We start from the raw sequence: 21,634 nt of genomic DNA on the forward strand, positions 1-21,634 counted from the left end.
TTTCAGACGAATATTGAATGGAAATACTATAGTTTGAGTACTTTAGATGGGTCTGTTTTTGTCCAGTGTGTGCAGGAGGGTTTTCTGACACAGTATGTGGACAGGCCAACCAGGGGCGATGCCACATTGGATTTGGCACTGGGTAATGAACCCGGCCAGGTGTTAGATTTAGAAGTTGGTGAGCACTTTGGTGATAGTGATCACAATTCGGTTAGGTTTACCTTAGCGATGGGCAGGGACAGGCATATACAGCAGGGCAAGAATTATAGCTGGGGGAAAGGAAATTATGATGCGATTAGGCAAGATTCAGGATGCGTAGGATGGGGAAGGAAACTGCAGGGGATGGGCACAATCGAAATGTGGAGCTTATTCAAGGAGCAGCTACTGCGTGTCCTTGATAAGTATGTACCTGTCAGGCAGGGATGAAGTTGTCGAGCGAGGGAGCCGTGGTTTACTAAAGAAGCTGAAGAGCTTGTCAAGAGGAAGAAGAAGGCTTATGTTAGGATGAGACGTGAAGGCTCAGTTAGGGCGCTTGAGAGTTACAAGCTAGCCAGGAAGGATCTAAAGGGAGAGATAAGAAGAGCAAGGAGAGGACACGAGAAGTCATTGGCGGATAGGATCAAAGAAAACCCTAAGTCTGTCTATAGGTATATCAGGAATAAAAGAATGACTAGAGATAGGTTAGGGCCAATCAAGGATAGTAGTGGGAAGTTGTGTGTGGAATCGGAGGAGATAGGGGAAGTATTAAATGAATATTTTTCGTCAGTATTTACTGTGGAGAAAGAAAATGTTGTCCAGGAGAATACTGAGATACAGACTACTAGGCTAGATGGGATTGAGGTTCACAAGGAGGAGGTGTTAGCAATTTTGGAAAGTGTGAAAATAGATAAGGCCCCTGGGCCAGATGGGATTTACCCTAGGATTCTCTGGGAAGCCAGGGAGGAGATTGCAGAGCCCTTGTCCTTGATTTTTATGTCGTCATTGTCGACAGGAATAGTGCCGGAAGACTGGAGGATAGCAAATGTTGTCCCCTTGTTCAAGAAGTGGAGTAGAGACAGCCCTGGCAATTATAGACCTGTGAGCCTTACTTCGGTTGTGGGTAAAATGTTGGAAAATGTTATAAGAGACGGGATTTATAATCATCTTGAAAAGAATAAGTTCATTAGAGAACGTCAGCACGGTTTTGTGAAGGGCAGGTCGTGCCTCACAAACCTTATTGAGTTTTTTGAGAAGGTGACCAAACAGGTGGATGAGGGTAAATCCGTGGATGTGGTCTATATGGATTTCAGTAAGGCGTTTGATAAAGTTCCCCACGGTAGTCTATTGCAGAAAATACAGAAGCATGGGATTGAAGGTGAATTAGTGCTTTGGATCAGAAATTGGCTAGCTGAAAGAAGACAGAGGGTGGTGGTTGATGGTAAATGTTCATCCTGGAGTATAGTTACTCGTGGTGGAACGCAAGGATCTGTTTTGGGGCCACTGCTATTTGTCATTTTTATAAATGACATGGATGAGGGTGCAGAAGGGTGGGTTAGTAAATTTGCGGATGACACGAAGGTCGGTGGAGTTGTGGATGGTGCCGAAGGATGTTGTAGGTAAAGAGGGACATAGATAGGCTGCAGAGCTGGGCTTAGAGATGGCAAATGGAGTTTAATGCGGAAAAGTGTGAGGTGATTCACTTCGGAAGGAGTAACAGGATTGCAGAATACTGGGCTAATGGGAAGATTCTTGGTAGTGTAGATGAGCAGAGAGATCTTGGTGTCCAGGTACATAAATCCCTGAAAGTTGCCACCCAGGTTAATAGAGCTGTTAAGAAGGCAAATGGTGTGTTAGCTTTTATTAGTAGGGGGATCGGGTTTAGGAGCCACAAGGTCATGCTGCAGCTGTACAGAACTCTGGTGCGGCCGCACCTGGAGTATTGCGTGCAGTTCTGGTCACCACATTATAGGAAGGATGTGGAAGCTTTGGAAAAGGTGCAGAGGAGATTTACTAGGATGTTGCCTGGTATGGAGGGAAGGTCTTACGAGGAAAGGCTGAGGGATTTGAGGTTGTTTTCGTTAGAGAGAAGGAGGAGAAGAGGTGACTTAATAGAGACATATAAGATAATCAGAGGGTTGGACAGGGTGGATAGTGAGAGCCTTTTTCCTCGGATGGTGATGGCAAACACGAGGGGACATAGCTTTAAGTTGAGGGGTGATAGATATAGGACAGATGTCAGAGGTAGTTTCTTTACACAGAGAGTAGTAGGGGCGTGGAACGCCCTGCCTGCAACAGTAGTGGACTCGCCAAATTTAAGGGCATTTAGGTGGTCATTGGATAGACATATGGATGAAAATGGAATAGTGTAGGTCAGATGGTTTCACAGGTCGGCGCAACATCGAGGGCTGAAGGGCCTGTACTGCGCTGTAATGTTCTATGTTATATGCTCTATAATGTCCGATTAACGACTGTGCCCCTCGTCTGAGACTCCCCATCCAGTGAGAAGAGTTTCCATTATTATCTTATAAAATTTGATCAATTCACCCCTTAACCTTCTAAACTCCAGGGATGCAGCGTAAAGCTCCGTCTCCGCTGTCCCATCAAATGCTGCCAAGCCGAGTACAGCCTGGAGTAAGCTACAGACTAAATCTCTGTCTTCTCTGTTCTATCAAACACTCCCGGGGCATGCACAGTGTGTGGATAGATAGAGAGTAAAGATGCCTAGATATATGCCTCTATTTTTCATCCTCCCTCCAGATGGAGAGAGTAACCGTGAGAAAGAACAAGGATAGAGATTGGAAGAGAATAACAGAGAGAGGGAAGAGAGAAATTGGAAGGTACTGGGATGGAGACTGTCGGTCAGTGCTCCTACAAAGCTGCATGGAGCAGCCTGGAAGGTACCACGCAGATCCTTGTCCGTGATAAATTACACACGTCTGCCAAGAATCTTGAAATGTTTCAAGGGACTGCTCATGAAAACAAAAAAAGAGGCCACGAACAACAACTACATTTTCACGGGAACATTGGACCCAGCTGCGGATATAGGTTTCTGACCAGCCAGCATCAGCAAGTGTACCCTTTGCAGTTGTGTCACCATAAAGTAGCCGATTTAAAATGGCAAAGAGATGTATACGTAGTTTTACTGAGCTTCTGAGATAGGAGAGAGAAAAACACACACACACACACACACACACACACACACACACACACACACACACACACACACACTCAGTAACACACACACAGAAACTGAATGACTAAGGGACAGAGCGTGAGAGAAGTATATTTAAATTTCCAAAAGGCATTTGATGAGGTCAATCTTACATTGAAAAATGAACAATCGATTTAACATCAGTGTGTGCTTGCAGATGACAGTTCAAATCGTATACCACCTTTTGTGTGTAGAAGTGTTTCCTAAATTCACTCCTGAAAGGTCTGCCTCTAAATTTTAGACGTTTTTCAACTCCCCAACCTGCCGAAATAGTTTATCCCAAATTACCCCATCAAGTTCCCTTAACATTAACAACTATGAAAAAATCATCCGATCCTCCTAAATTCTAGGGAATACGTCCATATTTTGTGTAATATGACCTCGTAATTTCACCATTGGTGTGTAGTTATCATTATGGTAAGTCTACGCTGCACTACAATAGACATTTCTCACCCGCCCCCTCCCGCCCCCCAAAAAAACCTCTTTGGACCTCCCCTGTTCCCAGTTTTTCAGCATTTATAATGTACTCTGTTCTAGTATTTTTTTTGCCAACATTGAAATCTATTCACCACAGTTCTGTCCAATTACTTAAGATATTAATATCTCTTTGTAAATGTATGTCTCCTGCAACACTATACAATGCTGCATATTTTTGTGCCATTGGCAAACTGGGGTATGCTTAATTCTGCTTCATCATCTTAAATCATTAATAAATGTAGCAAAACTGAGATACACACAGGTTTTGCAGTAGCAGACGGGAGTGAATCATTCCATCCTGGAGTTGCTTTATTCCAGATTTATGCTTTTTTTTCCTGAAAGAACAGAATTCAAATTCACAACAGCCCAGTGTGGGAATTGAACTCCTGCTTTCACAATCATCAGCTCAGGCCTTCAGATTAAAACCATTAAAAGAGATTCACTTTCCTACTGCTATTGCCTGCCTGGCTGAGGATTTGTATATTGTTCCCTTCATGTGGTGTACTGTAAATACCTTCAAATCTGTGTATATGCAACGGACACAATTTACGTTCTTAACTAATTTCATCAACCAAAACATGCAAGTCCATTCAAACACCGCTATTTCATATCTCTGCAAAGATAGCTCCCACTTCCACAATGCAGACATGTCTCAATGGAAACAGCTTTTGACACATTTTCCAGCACGTTTGCTATCACTAGATTTAACTGACAGATTCTCAGCCCAAAACTGAATCTTTAAAAAGAAAAAATAACACAGAAACGAGCTCCCAAGTCTCTCTTTCCCTGCACCCATTTTAAGTTTGCACCATTTAGTTAATATCGCTTCTCCTCAGTCTTCCTTCAAAAATGCATCAGTGCACATTTTTCTGCATTGAAATTCACCTGCCATGCATCTGTCCATTCCACCAGACTGCCTCTATCCTCCTGAAGTCTGCTACTATTCCCTATCCTGTTTATTGCATTGAAAATGACACAATGTTGAAGTTATGCCCTGTAACCCCAAGTCTAAGTTCTTCATATATTTCGGAAAGATCATTGCTCCTAATCTAAACCCCTGGGAACACCACTGTAGCGGAAAGCACACTGCATACATGAGTACAAAAGCAGGGAGATTATGCTAAATGTACATAAAGCTCTGGTTAGACCCCCAACTGGAGAATTGTGTCCAGTTCTGGTCGCCAAACTTTAGGAAGGAGGTAACAGTCCTGGAGCGGTTGCAAAGGAGATTTACCAGAGTGGTTCCAGGGATAGTGGATTTTAGCTACAGGGTTCGGTTGGAAAATCTGAGTGTGTGCTCATTAGAACAAAGGAGATTGAGGGGAGATTGAATAGAAGTGTACAAAATTATTTCCTGTACAGCTACCACCCTCCAGTCTGAAACAACCATTCACCACTACTCTCTGTATTCTGTACCTTTGCCAATGTCGCATCTGCTCTGTCACTGTCCCGTTCATTCCATGGGTATTCATTTTGTGAACTAGTCAATTATGAGGGCCATTATGACCTCCGCGTGAGGAAATTTGTCCCAGACCTCTACTTTACACTGTCCCATCAAAATCCCCAAGGCAGGTATTGCATGGGTTATGGTAGAAAATAAAGCTGCCTCTACAGTGTCCCATCAAACATGCACAGGGCAGCTGCAGCACAGAACAAATACAGAGTAAAGCGTTGTCTAACCGGTCCTTAAAACTGCCAGCGCCTGTAAGCACAGATTAGATGCAGTGAAGCTCTGTCTACATGTACCACCTTCTCACCTCCTCTGTCCATAACTCTCCCTATGTCTCACTATCTGTGTCACCCTGTCTCTCTCTCTCTCTCTATTTCCTTCACCCATATGGAAAACAAGAGAGAGAGACTGGGATTCAGTGGGTAACAGAGAGGGAGCAACTGGGATTCAGAGGGTAACACTGAGTTAGAGAGACTGGGATTCAGAGGGTAACGAAGGGAGAAATATAGATGAAGAGGGAAGACAGAAGAGAGTGAAAGTGCAGCGTCCATAACACATGGAACAGAGGAACAGAGAGGTGAAACAGGGCTTGAGAGAATTCGAGATAGAGGAAGGAGAGTTAGAGATGGAGAGATTACCAGCAAGAGTAAATTTCCAGCACTCTCTTTTAATGCTTATCACTCCTTTCCTCTGTTACTCTGTCTCCATCTATATTTATCCCCCTCTCCTGATGTTTAACACTCTTTACCCTGTCCCTTGTATATCTGTTTACACAAGATTACATCAAATTATGATTGGATTTACATTCTCCATTTCTATCCATCCTAACAATCACTCAACAACATTTTGTCCCTTTCTGACTCAAGCAATCTCCCTGCCTTAAATAAAAACAAGAAATGCTGGAACCACTCAGAAGGTCTGGCAGCATCTGTGGAAAGAGAAACAGAGTTAACGTTTCGGATCAGTGACCCTTCTTCGGAAGCCTGTTCCGAAGAAGGGTCACTGACCCGAAACGTTAACTCTGCTTCTCTTTCTACAGATGTTGCCAAACCTGCTGAGTGGTTCCAGCATTTCTTGTTTTTATTTCAGATTTCCAGCATCCACAGTATTTTGCTTTTAATCTCGCTGCCTTTCTGTTTCACACTGTCTCCTGCTGTCTCACTCAGTCTCAAAGATAGAGGGAGAGAGAAAAAGGGAGAGAGAGAGAGCACGGGGAGTGAGAGAGAGAGAGAGAGCAGGGAATTGAGAGAGAGACAAGAGGTGAGAGAGAGATAGCTGGGCGTGAGAGAGAGAAAGAGATGGGGGGGAGTAAGAGAGAGGGAGAGAGCAGGAGAGTGATAGAGAGAGTGAGGGGGTGAGATAGAGAGAGCAGGGGAGTGAGAAAGACAGAGCGTGGGGGAGTGATAGAGAGAGCCTGGGGGAGTGATAGAAACACTGGGGGTGTGAGCCAGAGAGTGGGGGAGAGAGAAAGAGGAATACAGAGAGACAGAGAAGGATGGAAAAGGAGAAAAAGTGAGAGAGGGAGAGACAGGGAGAGGGAGAGAGAGAGATAGAGAGAGAGAGGCAGAGAGAGAGAGATAGAGAGAGACAGAGACAGAGACAGAGACAGAGACAGATAAGGAGGCATAGGGAGGCAGAGAGAACAAGGGAGAGAGGCAGGCAGACAGAGAGAAAGAATGAGGTAGAGGGAGAAGAAGTGAGGGAGAATTGGAGAGAGGGAGGGGGAGAGAGGGAGATAGAGAGAGGGAGAGGGAGAGGGAGAGGGAGAGCGAGATGAAGAGGAAGAGAGAGAGGCATAGGGACACAGAGGGAGGGAGGGTGAAGAAGAGGGATAGAGAGCGCGAGGTAGCGACAGAGCGAGAGAGAGGGAGCGGCATAGAGACTCAGAGAGAGGGAGACTGAGATCGAGTGAGACAGACAGAGAGAGGGTGGCAGAGAATTAGAGAGGGAGAGAGAGAGAGAGAGACAGAGAGACAGAGAGAGAGAGAGAGTGGGAGAGAGAGAGGTCAGAGAGGGAGAAGAGAGGGAGAAGAGGAGAGAGGGACAGAGAGAGACAGACAAACAGACAGAAAAAGAGACAGACAAAGAGCAAGGGAGACAGAAAGAGTAAGAGAGGGAGACAGAGAGACGCCTGGAGTGAGAGTGACATAAACAGAGAGAGGGAGGGAGAGAGGGAAATGTCAGAGAGGGAGAAGAGAGGGGGACCGAGAGAGAGGGAGACAGAGCAAGGGAGACAGAGAGAGTAGAAGAGGGAAACAGAGAGATGTATGGAGTGAGAAAGTGACAGAAACAGATAGACGAAGGGAAAGAAACAGTGACTGGGAGGGGAGGAGAGAGAGTCAGAGAGAGGGTGGGAGAGGGAGAGAGAGAGATAGAGAGAGAGAGAGAGAGAGTGGGAGAGAGAAATGGGTCAGAGATGGAGGGAGAGAAAGATGAAGAGAGGAAGGTGGAGAGAGACAGACAGAGAGACGAGGGAGAAATTTAAAAAGGAAAACTTGTGTTGAATTTGTGAGCCTTGAATTTTGGAATATTTTAATGTTTGATGGGAATGTTGATCCAGTGAAATTTTGCCCCATTGGGATGAATAGAATCTATGTTAGCTTGTTAAATCATTAAGGTACCGTATGTGTTGAGTGTAATGTGAATCAGCAAATAAATGGCCGAAATATGAAGGTTTGCAAAGGTTTGTGACCATTCCCGAATAATGCTGGTGTTTTAGACTGTGGTCTTAAATTGATAGAGAATGCAACACCTGGAAGGGGGTGGGGACATTTCAATTCAGATTTTCAGGGATCAGAATGTGGACTTATCTCTCTATCGTTCTACCGGAGAGGGGATGGGGGTCACCAGCGTTTGTGTATGCTTTACAATGAGGCAGAAACAGATGTAGAGAGACACACAGATAAATGGAGGATGAGACAGAGAGAGAACAAGCTGGAAATAACAGGATTAGCACAAAGGGAGACACACAGGCTCTGGGGGTTCTGCAGTGTTTAGTCACTGCCAAGCTCCCAGACCCTGTAGGAAAAGGCAGAAAAATTCAGAGAAATAGAGAAAAGCCAGAAAAAGTCAGTAACAGTAAAAAGACAGAGAAAATGAGAAATGGCAGAAGAAGTCAGATAAATAGATAAACGGCAAGAAACGAAGTAGAGAAACAAAGAGAAGACAGAAACGTCAGATACATCGCGAAAAGACAGAAAGGGCAAAGAAACTGTGAAAGGACAGAAAAAAGTCAAAGAAAAAGGGAAAAGACAGAACTAGTCAGGGAAACAGAGAAAAGGCAGAAAATGTCATAGAAATGGAGAAAGACAGAATAGTCACAGAAATGGCGGAAAGACAGTGTTAAAAGTGGAGGGAAAGAAACAGACTCCCAGAAAATTGCAGGCACCAGAGGAACAGACAGAAAGCCAGTGAGAGACACACAAAGATAATCACATACAAAGAAACATAGAGAGAGTGAGAAACAAAAAAAAGAAAGAGTCATTGAGAGAGACAGATTGAGAGACAGACAGAGATTGAGATTTAGGGAGAATGATAGACAGAGTTTGAGAGAAAGAATGAATGAAAGAAAGCCAGTGAGAGAGAAAGACATACAGAGAATCAGACATAGAGCAACAGAGAGAGAGACGGAAACACTGAAAGAGAGAGATTGAGTCAGAAGGAGGGAGAAAGGCAGAGAGAAACAATAAAGATGAGATACTCACCATCCCACACGGTCAGCGCTCCATCGTTGGACCTTAACACCTACCTTCCATCAGATCGCCCATGGGGAAAAGCTCCTGGACGGGGGCAATTGGGTGGGAATTGGAGAACAGGGTCAGGGCTGGGACAGAGAGAGAGAGATAGAGAGAGATTTAGGATGGACTCTCACAACATTCACCAACATACACACACAGACACATACACCCACGCCCACATACACACAAACACACACACACACACATACACACAGACACACACACACTGTAATCAATTCCAATTAGCCTGGACACAGAGACACAGAGACTGAGACACAGAAACTCACCTTTGCACGCCAGTTGCACTGAAATAAAGAATGGTGACTGATGTTGAACGAATATATCCCAGAACCTGTACCTCAGACACCCAGTCCACCCAAAGTACAGCTTGTCCAAACAGCTCGCAGCTTCCTCCATCTGGACACTCCCTCATATACAGGGGATTAGTCTCCATGACGCAGTTATACCCCGATCATTGCTAGTTACACTCACCTGAACAGCTACATTGCCTCTGATGTAAATAATGTGGTGGGTAAAACACAATCATTTAAATGTCAATGACACTTTCTTAGTAAAACCTCTCTCGGGAATAAACCTGAAATCTGTACTCATACTGGACGGCTGCTGCAATTATGAGTGGCATCATTTACATTTTCCACATCATTGTATTGACCTTGTTCATTTCTGGCTTTTCTATTGTAAATGTAACTGATCTGTCTGCAGTAGACACTAAATGCATGGACAAAAGCAATGCTGTTTCACTCTTTACCTGCATTTTTCCAGTTAAAATGTGAACTTTGAGTCTCTGTTATGGAACCATGTTCAGGGTGATATTAGAGGACGAACTCTGTGCACATCCATTGGAGAGGCAGTCCCATAGTGATAATATCACTGGACTAGTAATCCAGAGGCTCAACCCAATGGTCTTGTGACTGGAGTTCTAATCCTACGATGGCAGTTGCTGGAATTTAAATTCAATTAATTAACAAAAGTCTGCAAATGAAAGCTGGTCTCTGTAATGGCGCCATGAAATTATCATTGATTGCTGTAAAAAAATATGATTCACTAATTTCTTTCAAGGAAGGAAATCTGCCATCCTTATCTGGTCTGGCCTACAAATGGTTACAGACCCAGAACAATATGGCTGACTCTTAACTGCCCTCTGAAACGGCCCTGCTGCTTTCACGAGCAACAATACTGACCATACCTGCGGAGCTCACATCACATGAAAGAATAAAGGTAAACCCTCTCACAGCTATTTCACTGCAGATTTTTTCCTGTTTATTCTACAGCAAATATTGGCTCTGGTAAAATTACAACTGTGTCAACTCCTGACTCCTTTCCTCCCGTTAACTGCTGAGCAGACACCCAAATTCTACCTTCCTTCACGATCAAGTGTTCCAAATCCTTTCATCCATGTCCAACCCTCACCAAGTCCATCTCGCCCAAGACCTTCAGCCTAACTGATCTGCAATAACTTCAAGTCCTCTAAGTACTTACATTTATGATTCTTACCATTGGCTAAAGGTTCTTTCATGTCCTCACTACTCTGCATCTCCATCTACTCCTCCAAACCTGCAGCAAACCAATCCATGATCTCCCCATATCTCTGACTTTGGTATCTTTCAGTGGGACTGCCCCCATCTGGTTCCAATATTACTGATCTGACTGTAACCAGAGCATCTCAGTAATGGCCTCTCTTCGCACACCAGCACTATTACGCTTGGAGTCCCGAAACTTTCTATTCTTGCCCCCTCCTCTTCCTCATCTACCCACTGCCCGCTGGCAAAATCATCTACAGATATTATGTTAGTTTCCACATGTGTGCTGACAACACCCAGCTCCAGCTTGCCATCATCTCTCTTCACCCTCCACTGCCTCTGTGTTATCACGCTCGAACAGTAATCTTTCCATGAGCTCCAATTTCCTCCAATTAAAAATGGGACAGAGCGAATCCTCCACCTTTGGCTTCAGCACAAACTCCACAATCTTGCCATTGATTCCATTGCCATTCCTCGCCGTTGCATCGGACTGAATACGGTGTTGAGTAAAATATGATCCGTAGTCATCCCTGACCTGACTTTCTGACCTGATGTCTTCTCCATCAGAAATGACGTCCCTTCTACCTCCACAACATCTCCGACCTCTGTCCCTGGCTCAGTCCATCGGGTACTGACAGCACTCAGTCACTCATCTGTGTAAGATTATTAGGTGACCAAAAGTTACTAACTAGAGTAGTCATTGTTAAATTCTAGTTATTATAAACTAACAAATTAATTATTATAAACCAACATTTCGCTTTATTAGAACCCTTCTTAGTAATATGTTAAATTGGGAAAACTTACAAAATCGGGCAGAGTATATACAGTATGTCAAGGTGAAGAGACTCTGAGAGATTATTTCAAGGTTTAGAATGCTCACTGGCAGGACAAGGGTGAGACCTTGAGAGCAGGCAACGAAAACAGCTTCAGTTTTGATTTGCCTTGCAATGAGATGAAGAATCTCGAAATATGAATGCATTGAGATAAAGTCGTTAACACAAAGGGGTACGACATGCACAATCCAAAATGTTAGCAAACATCAGAAAATTATCCTTGGTTAGTTCAGAAACTCATCCTTTAGTACAAAACTAATCACTGATAAGGACCAAGAGAGTGAGTGCGGAAGAGGTAGGGGAGGGAAATGTGTTTGATGGAGACCGCTCCAGTTTAAGAGCGAGCTGGAGTGCAGCCCTCCAATATTGAATATCCACTTTGCACGCCATGAATTCTCTCATCCTTCCAAAGGTTCGTCGTTCATCCAGCGAGCGGAATATTCGGGACCCAGAGAGCAGTTAATTAAAAGCTGTACCAGCTGTGGAATATTCACACCTAGCTGAGCTGTCCACTCCAGCACCCACCCACACCCACCCGCCGAGGCAGTGAAAGGAGCCCTGGTTAATGCGATTCCCCTAGCAACACCCCCTCACCCCCTCCCTCCTCCCCACCATGTGCCCCAGCAGTCGAACGAAAGAATAGGAAGTAAAAGTTCCAGAATTCTTTAATTGAGACTGCTACTGCAGTCAAATAGCTTCCTCATTGCCACAGGACTATCTGGCGGTGGGGGTAGTGGGGGGCGGGGGCGGCGGCTTGAACAAGGTGTGATGCATGGAGGCGGAGCTACATTAGAACATTAGAACATTACAGCGCAGTACAGGCCCTTCGGCCCTCGATGTTGCGCCGACCATCTGACCTACACTATTCCATTTTCATCCATATGTCTATCCAATGACCACTTAAATGCCCTTAAAGTTGGCGAGTCTACTACTGTTGCAGGCAGGGCGTTCCACGCCCCTACTACTCTCTGCATAAAGAAACTACCTCTGACATCTGTCCTATATCTTTCACCCCTCAACTTAAAGCTATGTCCCCTCGTGTTTGCCATCATCATCTGAGGAAAAATATTCTCACTATCCACCCTATCTAACCCTCTGATTATCTTGTCTGTCTCTATTTATTAACCTCTCCTCCTCCTTCTCTCGAACGAAAACAACCCCAAGTCCCTCAGCCTTTCCTCGTAAGACCTTCCCTCCATTCCAGGCAACATCCTAGTAAATCTCCTCTGCACCCTTTCCAAAGCTTCCACATCCTTCCTATAATGCGGTGACCAGAACTGCACGCAATACTCAAGGTGCGGCCTCACCAGAGTTTTGTACAGCTGCATCATGACCTCGTGGCTCCGAAACTCGATCCCCCTACTAATAAAAGCTAACACACCATATGCCTTCTTAACAGCCCTATTAACCTGGGTAGCAACTTTCAGGGATTTATGTACCTGGACACCAAGATCTCTCTGCTCATCTACACTACCAAGAATCTTCCCATGAGCCCAGTACTCTGCATTGCTGTTACTCCTTCCAAAGTGAATCACCTCACACTTCTCCGCATTAAACTCCATTTGCCATCTCTCAGCCCAGCTCTGCAGCTTATCTATGTCTCTCTGTACCCTACAACACCCTTCGACACTATCCACAACTCCACCGACCTTCGTGTCATCCGCAAATTTACTAACCCACCCTTCTACACCCTCTTCCAGGTCATTTATAAAAATAACAAACAGCAGTGGCCCCAAAACAGAACCTTGCGGTACACCACTAGTAACTAAACTCCAGGATGAACATTTGCCATCAACCACCACCCTCTGTCTTCTTTCAGCTAGCCAATTTCTGATCCAAAGCTCTAAATCACCTTCAACCCCATACTTCCGTATTTTCTGCAATAGCCTACCGTGGGGAACCTTATCAAACGCCTCACTGAAATCCATATACACCACATCCACAGCTTTACCCTCATCCACCTGTTTGGTCACCTTCTCGAAAAACTCAATAAGGTTTTTGAGGCACGACCTACCTTTCACAAAACCGTGCTGACTATCTCAAATGAACTTATTCTTTTCAAGATGATTATAAATCCTATCTCTTATAATCTTTTCCAACATTTTACCGACAACTGAAGTAAGGCTCACAGGTCTATAATTACCAGGGCTGTCTCTACTCCCCTTCTTGAACAAGGGGACAACATTTGCTCTCCTCCAGTCCTCCGGCACTACTCCTGTCGACAATGACGACATAAAGATCAACAACGACGGCTCTGCAATCTCCTCCCTGGCTTCCCAGAGAATCCTAGGATAAATCCCATCTGGCCCAGGGGACTTATCTATTTTCACTCTTTCCAAAATTGCAAACACCTCCTCCTTGTGAATCTCAATCCCATCTAGCCTGGTAGGCTGTATCTCAGTAATCTCCTCGGCAACATTTTCTTTCTCCACTGTAAATACTGACGAAAAATATTCATTTAACGCTTCCCCTATCTCCTCTGATTCCGCACACAACTTCCCACTACTATCCTTGATTGGCCCTGTTCTAACGCTTATCATTCTTTTCTTCCTGATATACCTAAAGAAAGCCTTAGGGTTTTCTTTGATCCTATCCGCCAATGACTTCTCGTGTCCTCTCCTTGCTCTTCTTAGCTCTCCCTTTAGATCCTTCCTGGCTAGCTTGTAACTCTCAAGCGCCCAAACTGAGCCTTCACGTCTCATCCTAACATAAGCCGCCCTCTTCCTCTTGACAAGCGCTTCAACCTCTTGAGTAAGCCACGGCTCCCTCGCTCGACAACTTCCTCCCTGCCTGACAGGTACATACTTATCAAGGACACGCATTAGCTGCTCCTTGAATAAGCTCCACATTTCGTTTGTGCCCATCCCCTGCAGTTTCCTTCCCCATCCTACACATCCTAAATCTTGCCTAATCGCGTCATAATTTCCTTTCCCCCAGCTATAATTCTTGCCCTGCGGTATATACCTGTCCCTGCCCATCGCTAAGGTAAACCTAACCGAATTGTGATCACTGTCGCCAAAGTGCTCACCTACATCTAAATCGAACACCTGGCCGGGCTCATTACCCAGTACCAAATCCAATGTGGCATCGCCCCTGGTTGGCCTGTCCACATACTGTGTCAGAAAACCCTCCTGCACACACTGGACAAAAACAGACCCATCTAAAGTACTCGAACTATAGTATTTCCAGTCAATATTTGGAAAGTTAAAGTCCCCCATAACCACTCCCCTGTTACTCTCGCTCCTGTCGAGAATCATCTTCGCTATCCTTTCCTCGACATCTCTGGAAGTATTCGGAGGTCTATAGAAAACTCCCAACAGGGTGACCTCTCCTCTCCTGTTTCTAACCTCGGCCCATACTACCTCAGTAGACGAGTCCTCAAACGTCCTTTCTGCCGCTCTAATACTTTCCTTAATTAACAATGCCACACTACCCCCCTCTTTTACCCTCTTCTCTGTTCCTCCTGACTTCGTTGATGCGCAGGAAGATTCCATGAGCACATCATTCAGCTTTCATTTTTGCTGCTGGTGTCTTTTCTTGACAGTGGAATGGGGATTTTTTGAATTTTTTGAATCATCTATTCTGCGGTTGTGTGGGCATCGCTAGCAAGGCCTCGCATTTATTGCCCATCTCTCAATGCCATTGAGAAGATTGTGGCGAGCTGCCTGCTTGAACCGCTGCAATCCATGTGGGCTAGGTACATCCACAGTGCGGTCAGGGAGGGAGTCCCAGGATGTTGACCCAGTGCCCTAGTTATTGAATTCACCAGGATACTGGTCCCAGCTCGGTTTAGGTGGAGCCCGCCCCAGCTGAACAGCTCCTTCTTTCCCCAGTACTGGTACCAATAGCTCAGGAAGTGGCACCCGTACCTCTCACGCCACACTTTCACATTCGAAATTTCGACTTCTAATCTGGTTCTCCCTGTGACAATTAGCCGGCTGGTGAGGCTGGGGCTGAGCTGAAAATGTCTAAACTGAGATTGATCGATTTTTATTTGACACGGAGAGTATGGGTGACAGAACCATCTAATTAACCCCTGTGAACCGACCCCTATCTAATTTCCCCCCGTGAACAGAACCCCATCTAATTACCACCAGTTGAACAGTCACCTATTTAAATACCCCACCCAACAGATCCCATTTAACTGTTCCCTATGAACAGACCCCCATCTCATGAGCCCATGTGAACACACCCATTTAATTATCGTCCGTGAACATAGCCAATCTAATTTCACTCCTGTTAAGAGAACCCAATGTAATTCCCTCCCTGTGAACAGGCCCCATCCAATAACTCCACACCCCGGGAACATACGCCAATCTAATTACCCCCTGGCAAGTCCGCCATCTAAATATCCCCCCGTGAACAGACACCCACCTAATTACTCCCTTGGGAACAGATCCCCATTTAATAATCCACACCCTGGTTTCAGCAGTTCCGGTCTAATTTCCCCCTTGTGAACAGAACCCAATCTAACTTCCCCCCGTGAACAGACCCCCATCTAATAACGCCCTTGTGAATAGATCCCCTTTCAATAACCCACCTTTCAGCAGACACCCATCTAATTTCCCCATGTGAACAGAACCCCATCTTATTACATAGCCCTGTGAACAGACCCCAATCTAATACCCCCTCTGAACAGATCGCCATCTTATTACTCCACCTTTTGAACAGACCCGCAACTATTTACTTCACGCCATGAGCAAAGCCCATTCAAATTGCCCCCTGTGAACAGACCCAAATCCAATTACCCACCGTGAAAGAACCCTCAACTGATTCCAAACCCCGGGAGCAGACTACCATCTATTCAGGCCCTGTGAACAGATTCCCCTCTAATTTTCCCCTGTGAGCAGACCCCCATTTAATTACTCCCTGTGAACCGACCCCCATCTAAATACCCACCGAGAACAGACCCCCATATAAATATCCTTCTGAAAAGATCCCCATCTAATTCTCCCCACCACCAACAAGGAACAGAAACCCAGCTAATTCCAGCCGCCACACCTTCCGCCCACCGTGGAAGACCCCCATCTAATTAGCCCCAGTGAACAGACCCTCATCTGATTACTCCCTGACACAGACCCTCATCTAATTACCTCCAGTGAACAGACCCTCATCTGATTACTACCTGTGACAGACCCCCATCTAATTAGCCCCAGTAAACAGACCCTCAGCTGATTACTACCTGTGACAGACCCCATCTAATTGCCTCCTGTGAACAGACCCTCATCTGATTACTACCTGTGACAGACCCCCATCTAATTAGCCCCAGTGAACAGACCCTCATCTGATTACTACCTGCGACAGACACCCATCTAATTAGCCCGAGTGAACAGACCCTCATCTGTTTACTACCTGTGGCAGACTCCCATCTAATTAGCCCTAGTGAACAGACCATCATCTGTTTACTACCTGTGACAGACCCCCATCTAATTAACTCCTGTCAACAGACCTTCATCTAATTACTACCTGTAACAGACCCCCATCTAATTACCTCCTGTGAACAGGCACTCATCTCATTGCTACCTGTGACAGACCCCCATCTAATTACCTGCTGTGAACAGACACTCATCTGTTTACTACCTGTGACAGACCCCCATCTAATTACCTCCTGTGAACAGACACTCATCGTATTGCTACCTGTGACAGACCCCCATCTAATTACCTCAATTGAACAGACCCTCATCTGATTGCTACCTGTGACAGACCCCCATCGAATTACCTCCTGTGAACAGACACTCATCTCATTGCTACCTGTGACAGACCCCCATCTAATTACCTCCTGTGAACAGACACTCATCTGTTTAGTACCTGTGACAGACCCCCATCTAATTACCTCCTGTGAACAGACACTCATCTTATTGCTACCTGTGACAGACCCCCATCTAATTACATCCTGTGAACAGGCACTCATCTTAATGCTACCTGTGACAGACCCCCATCTAATTACCTCCTATGAACAGACCCTCATCTGATTGCAACCTGTGAAAGACCCCCATCTAATTACCTCCTGTGAACAGACACTCATCTGTTTACTACCTGTGACAGACCCCCATCTAATTACCTCCTGTGAACAGACACTCATCTGTTTACTACCTGTGACAGACCCCCATCTAATTACCTCCTGTGAACAGACACTCATCTGTTTACTACCTGTGACAGACCCCCATCTAATTACATCCTGTGAACAGGCCCTCATCTGATTACTACCTTTGACAGACCCCAATCGAATTAGCCCCAGTGAAGAGACACTCATCTGAATACTACGTGTGACAGACCCCCATCTAATTACCTCCTGTGAACAGACCCTCATCTGATTACCACCTGTGACAGACCCCAATCTATTTAGCCCCAGTGAAGAGACACTCATCTGATTCCTACCTGTGACAGACCCTCATCTAATTACCTCCTGTGAACAGACACTCATCTGAATACTACCTGTGACAGACCCCCATCTAATTACCTCTTGTGAACAGACCCTCATCTGATTACTACCTGTGACAGACCCCCATCTAATTACCTCTTGTGAACAGACCCTCATCTGATTTCTACCTGTGACAGACCCCCATCTAATTACCTCTTGTGAACAGACCCTCATCTGATTACTACCTGTGACAGACCCCCATCTAATTACTTCCTGTGAACAGACCCTCATCTGATTACTACCTGTGACAGACCCCCATCGAATGACCTCCTGTGAACAGACCCTCATCTGATTACTACCTGTGACAGACCCCCATCTAATTACCTCTTGTGAACAGACCCTCATCTGATTACTACCTGTGACAGACCCCCATCTAATTACCTCTTGTGAACAGACCCTCATCTGATTACTACCTGTGACAGACCCCCATCTAATTACCTCTTGTGAACAGACCCTCATCTGTTTACTACCTGTGACAGACCCCCATCTAATTACCTCCTGTGAACAGACCCTCATCTGATTAGCCCCAGTGAACAGACTCTCATCTGATTGCTACCTCTGACAGACCCCCATCTAATTAGCCCCAGTCAACACACCCTCATCTGATTACTGCCTGTGACAGAGCCCCATCTAATTAGCCCCAGTAAACAGACACTAATCTGATTGCTACCTGTGACAGACCCCCATCTAATTACCTCCTGTGAACAGACCCTCATCTGAATACTACCTGTGACAGACCCCCATCTAATTTCCTCCTGTGAACAGACATTCATCTGAATACTACCTGTGACAGACCCCCATCTAATTAGCCTGAGTGACCAGACACTCATCTGATCACTACCTGTGACAGACCCCCATCTAATTACCTCCTGTGAACAGACCCTCATCTGATTACTACCTGTGACAGACCCCCATCTAATTACCTCCTGTGAACAGACCCTCATCTGATTACTACCTGTGACAGACCCCCATCTAATTACCTCTTGTGAACAGACCCTCATCTGATTACTACCTGTGACAGACCCCCATCTAATTACCTCCTGTGTATAGACCCTCATCTGATTACTACCTGTGATAGACCCCAATCTAATTAGCCCCAGTGAACAGACCCTCATCTGATTACTACCTGTGACACACCCCAATCTATTTAGCCCCAGTGAACAGACACTCATCTGATTACTACCTGTGACAGACCCCTATATAAGTACCACCTGTGAACAGACCCTCATCTGATTACTACCTGTGACAGACCCCCATGTAATTCGCCCCAGTGAACAGGTCCCCCTCAAATTAACCTCAGAAACAGAGCGCCATCTAATTATTCGCCATGAACAGATACAATGCTTGTTTTTACTGTTTAATTTATTATTCATCTAAAAGTGCACATGGTGGTGAAATGTGGGAGGTTGTTTCTTGCAATTATCATAAAACATATTTGCCTTGGACAAAGGGCTGATGAAGAGATGAGCACTTATCTTTTTATCTGCATGCAAGAAAGCAGAGTAGTGAATTTGTTTTTAATTTTTGCAACCCTGTATGCACAGGTCCACCGCAAAACATCAAGGACAAACATGTAGATAGTTTATTCTGTCTCCTCGATTTAAATGAATTTGCCCCACGGCTCCTGGAGAGCTCTATGACTCGGAACGGGGGTTTAGGGCGGGGGTGGATGTCGTTGGCAGGGCTAAGGGATCGCACTGTACCTGAGGTGATATGCAGCTGCTGGGATTAGGTCACAAGAAGAACCGCTCCTGGGAGGTACAAGTGCAGAGAGAATGCAGGCCCACGAGCCTGCAGCTGGACCTTTACTGGATACAGCTTCTGGCCAGCCAAACTCCAACGACGAGTAATCTGTTGTTGCTTATGTCTCTGCCACAGGGCAGGAATCCGTATGACATAGGATACATTAAGTAAACCCACCCAGCCCCATCCATTTTGTGATATCGAACCACAGGCATAGATGCAAGGGCAAAGTCGTTTATGTGGTGTTAGTTATTATGGCTTATATCTATAATGTGCTGTGTGTGCTCTATTCGACACTGCTATTCTTATAACGCATTGTGCTGTAGTCAATGTAAACTGTTCCAAATAGTTACATTAATATGAAAAAATTCAGCGATTAAACTTTTACGAGGTAGAACAATAGCTAATTAACACAATTTGCACTAAAATGATTTGCACTATGCAGCTGAAGTTGACCTTCTTCAGCACTTATTACGTCAAATGTCTTTCAAGTAGTCTTTCCTGATAAAATGAAATGTCAATTGTTTATCTTTCAGAAAACACTTTTATCTGATTTCTGGGAGAGAGAGAAGAATTCCGTGATTTTCAATCTCAACTGCATCAGCGACTAGCTTCTTTCTAGCCATCCTGTTGTTTGCAACCAGAGATTCCTCAACTGTTCCATGAGGTATGGCCGCAACGCCATCTATGCTGCAATCCACGAATTCATTGATTTCTGGAACAATCCCGTCTTTCGATTGAAGGGTCAGTACTTCTCACAGGCAAAGTTGTGGTATCGGCAACAGGCCATCACAATGTTGGACACATTAGCAAGCGAATGCTGTCACCTGTTCAGGCACGTGAAGGTGATTTCAGCATCCCGATTATCTTCTCCACCTATTCGACATGTTAACACACGCACACGATTGCACCTTTCTCGTGCTGTACCATTGGTCCTGTGGTAATGTGTCCTCAGCCACATGTTTAGTGGATAGCACTTGTCACCTAATGGCCATTCTAATCTTCGTGTTAATGTGCTCATAGACTTCTGCAAACTTGAGATACCGACAAGGCAAGCATCATGAGCACTTGCTGGTGATCTGCATTCAGATTCAGGATGCTTAATTGGGCATCACAAATGATCATGACATTCAATGATTTGAACTCTTTCCTGTAAATGCGTGAAACAGGTTCACCTTTCAGTGCCTTCAATGTAATATGTGTCCCATAGCTGGCCCTGAGCACTTTGGGAAGGCATTGATCCTGTGAAATGCGACAGATCACTCCTTCACTTGTGCTGGGGATGTGCCAAAGTTAATGAAATCAGTAGCCCTGCGGAAAATGGCTTCTGTGACCTGGTGAATGGAGGGCATCGCAGAGCTCTGGGAAATATATCACATGTCACCATTACCTGACTGCAATGTCCCGCATGTATAAAAATATCTGTCTTGCTGACCTTAATTGTCAGTTACAAGGCAGTGCGACCTGTGGAACGTGGCTTCAGGTCCCCCTGAAATATATCACAGATGCAGCCGATTGCCTCCTTACTGAAGTGCAGTTGCCTCACTCGCAATTTCTCTAGCATCATATTGAATAACATCCTCTCCCTATACATAGTTGGAGTGGGGCATAGGTCCTTCTGAACTGCCTATGGGAATCATAGAATCATAGAAAATTTACGGCACAGAATGAGGCCACTTGGCCCATAGTGTCTGTGTCATCCGGGTAACGTTCCGCCCATTCTAATCCCACCTTCCAGCATTTGGTCTGTGGTCCTGCAGATTACGGCACTCGAGTTACATGTCCAGAATTTTTTGAAGAAATTGAGGGTTTCTGCCTCAATTATCCTTTCAGTCAGTGGGTTCCAGACCCCCACCTTCATCTCGATCGCAGAACCTTTCCTCATCTCCGCTTTAATCTCTTTACCAGTCACTTTAAATCTATGCATCCTGGTCACTGACTTCACTGACTTTTCTGCAAAGGTAAAGAGGCCTTTCACCTCCACTCAATCCAGACACCTCAACATTTTGTACATTTCAACCAGATCTCTCCTTAGCCTTATCTGTTCCAAGGGGAACAACCCCAGCCTATCCAAGCTTTCCTCCGAGCTGCATTTTTTAATTCCTGGCAACCTGCTTGTAAATCCCCTCTGTACCCTTTCTCGTGCAATTACATCCTTTCTGTAATGAGGTGACCAGAACCACACGCAGAACAGAAGCTGTGGCGTAACCAATGATTTATGCAGTTCCAGCATAACCTTCCT

This window comes from Heterodontus francisci, unplaced genomic scaffold (assembly GCF_036365525.1).
Source record: "Heterodontus francisci isolate sHetFra1 unplaced genomic scaffold, sHetFra1.hap1 HAP1_SCAFFOLD_316, whole genome shotgun sequence".
Classification (NCBI taxonomy): domain Eukaryota; kingdom Metazoa; phylum Chordata; class Chondrichthyes; order Heterodontiformes; family Heterodontidae; genus Heterodontus; species Heterodontus francisci.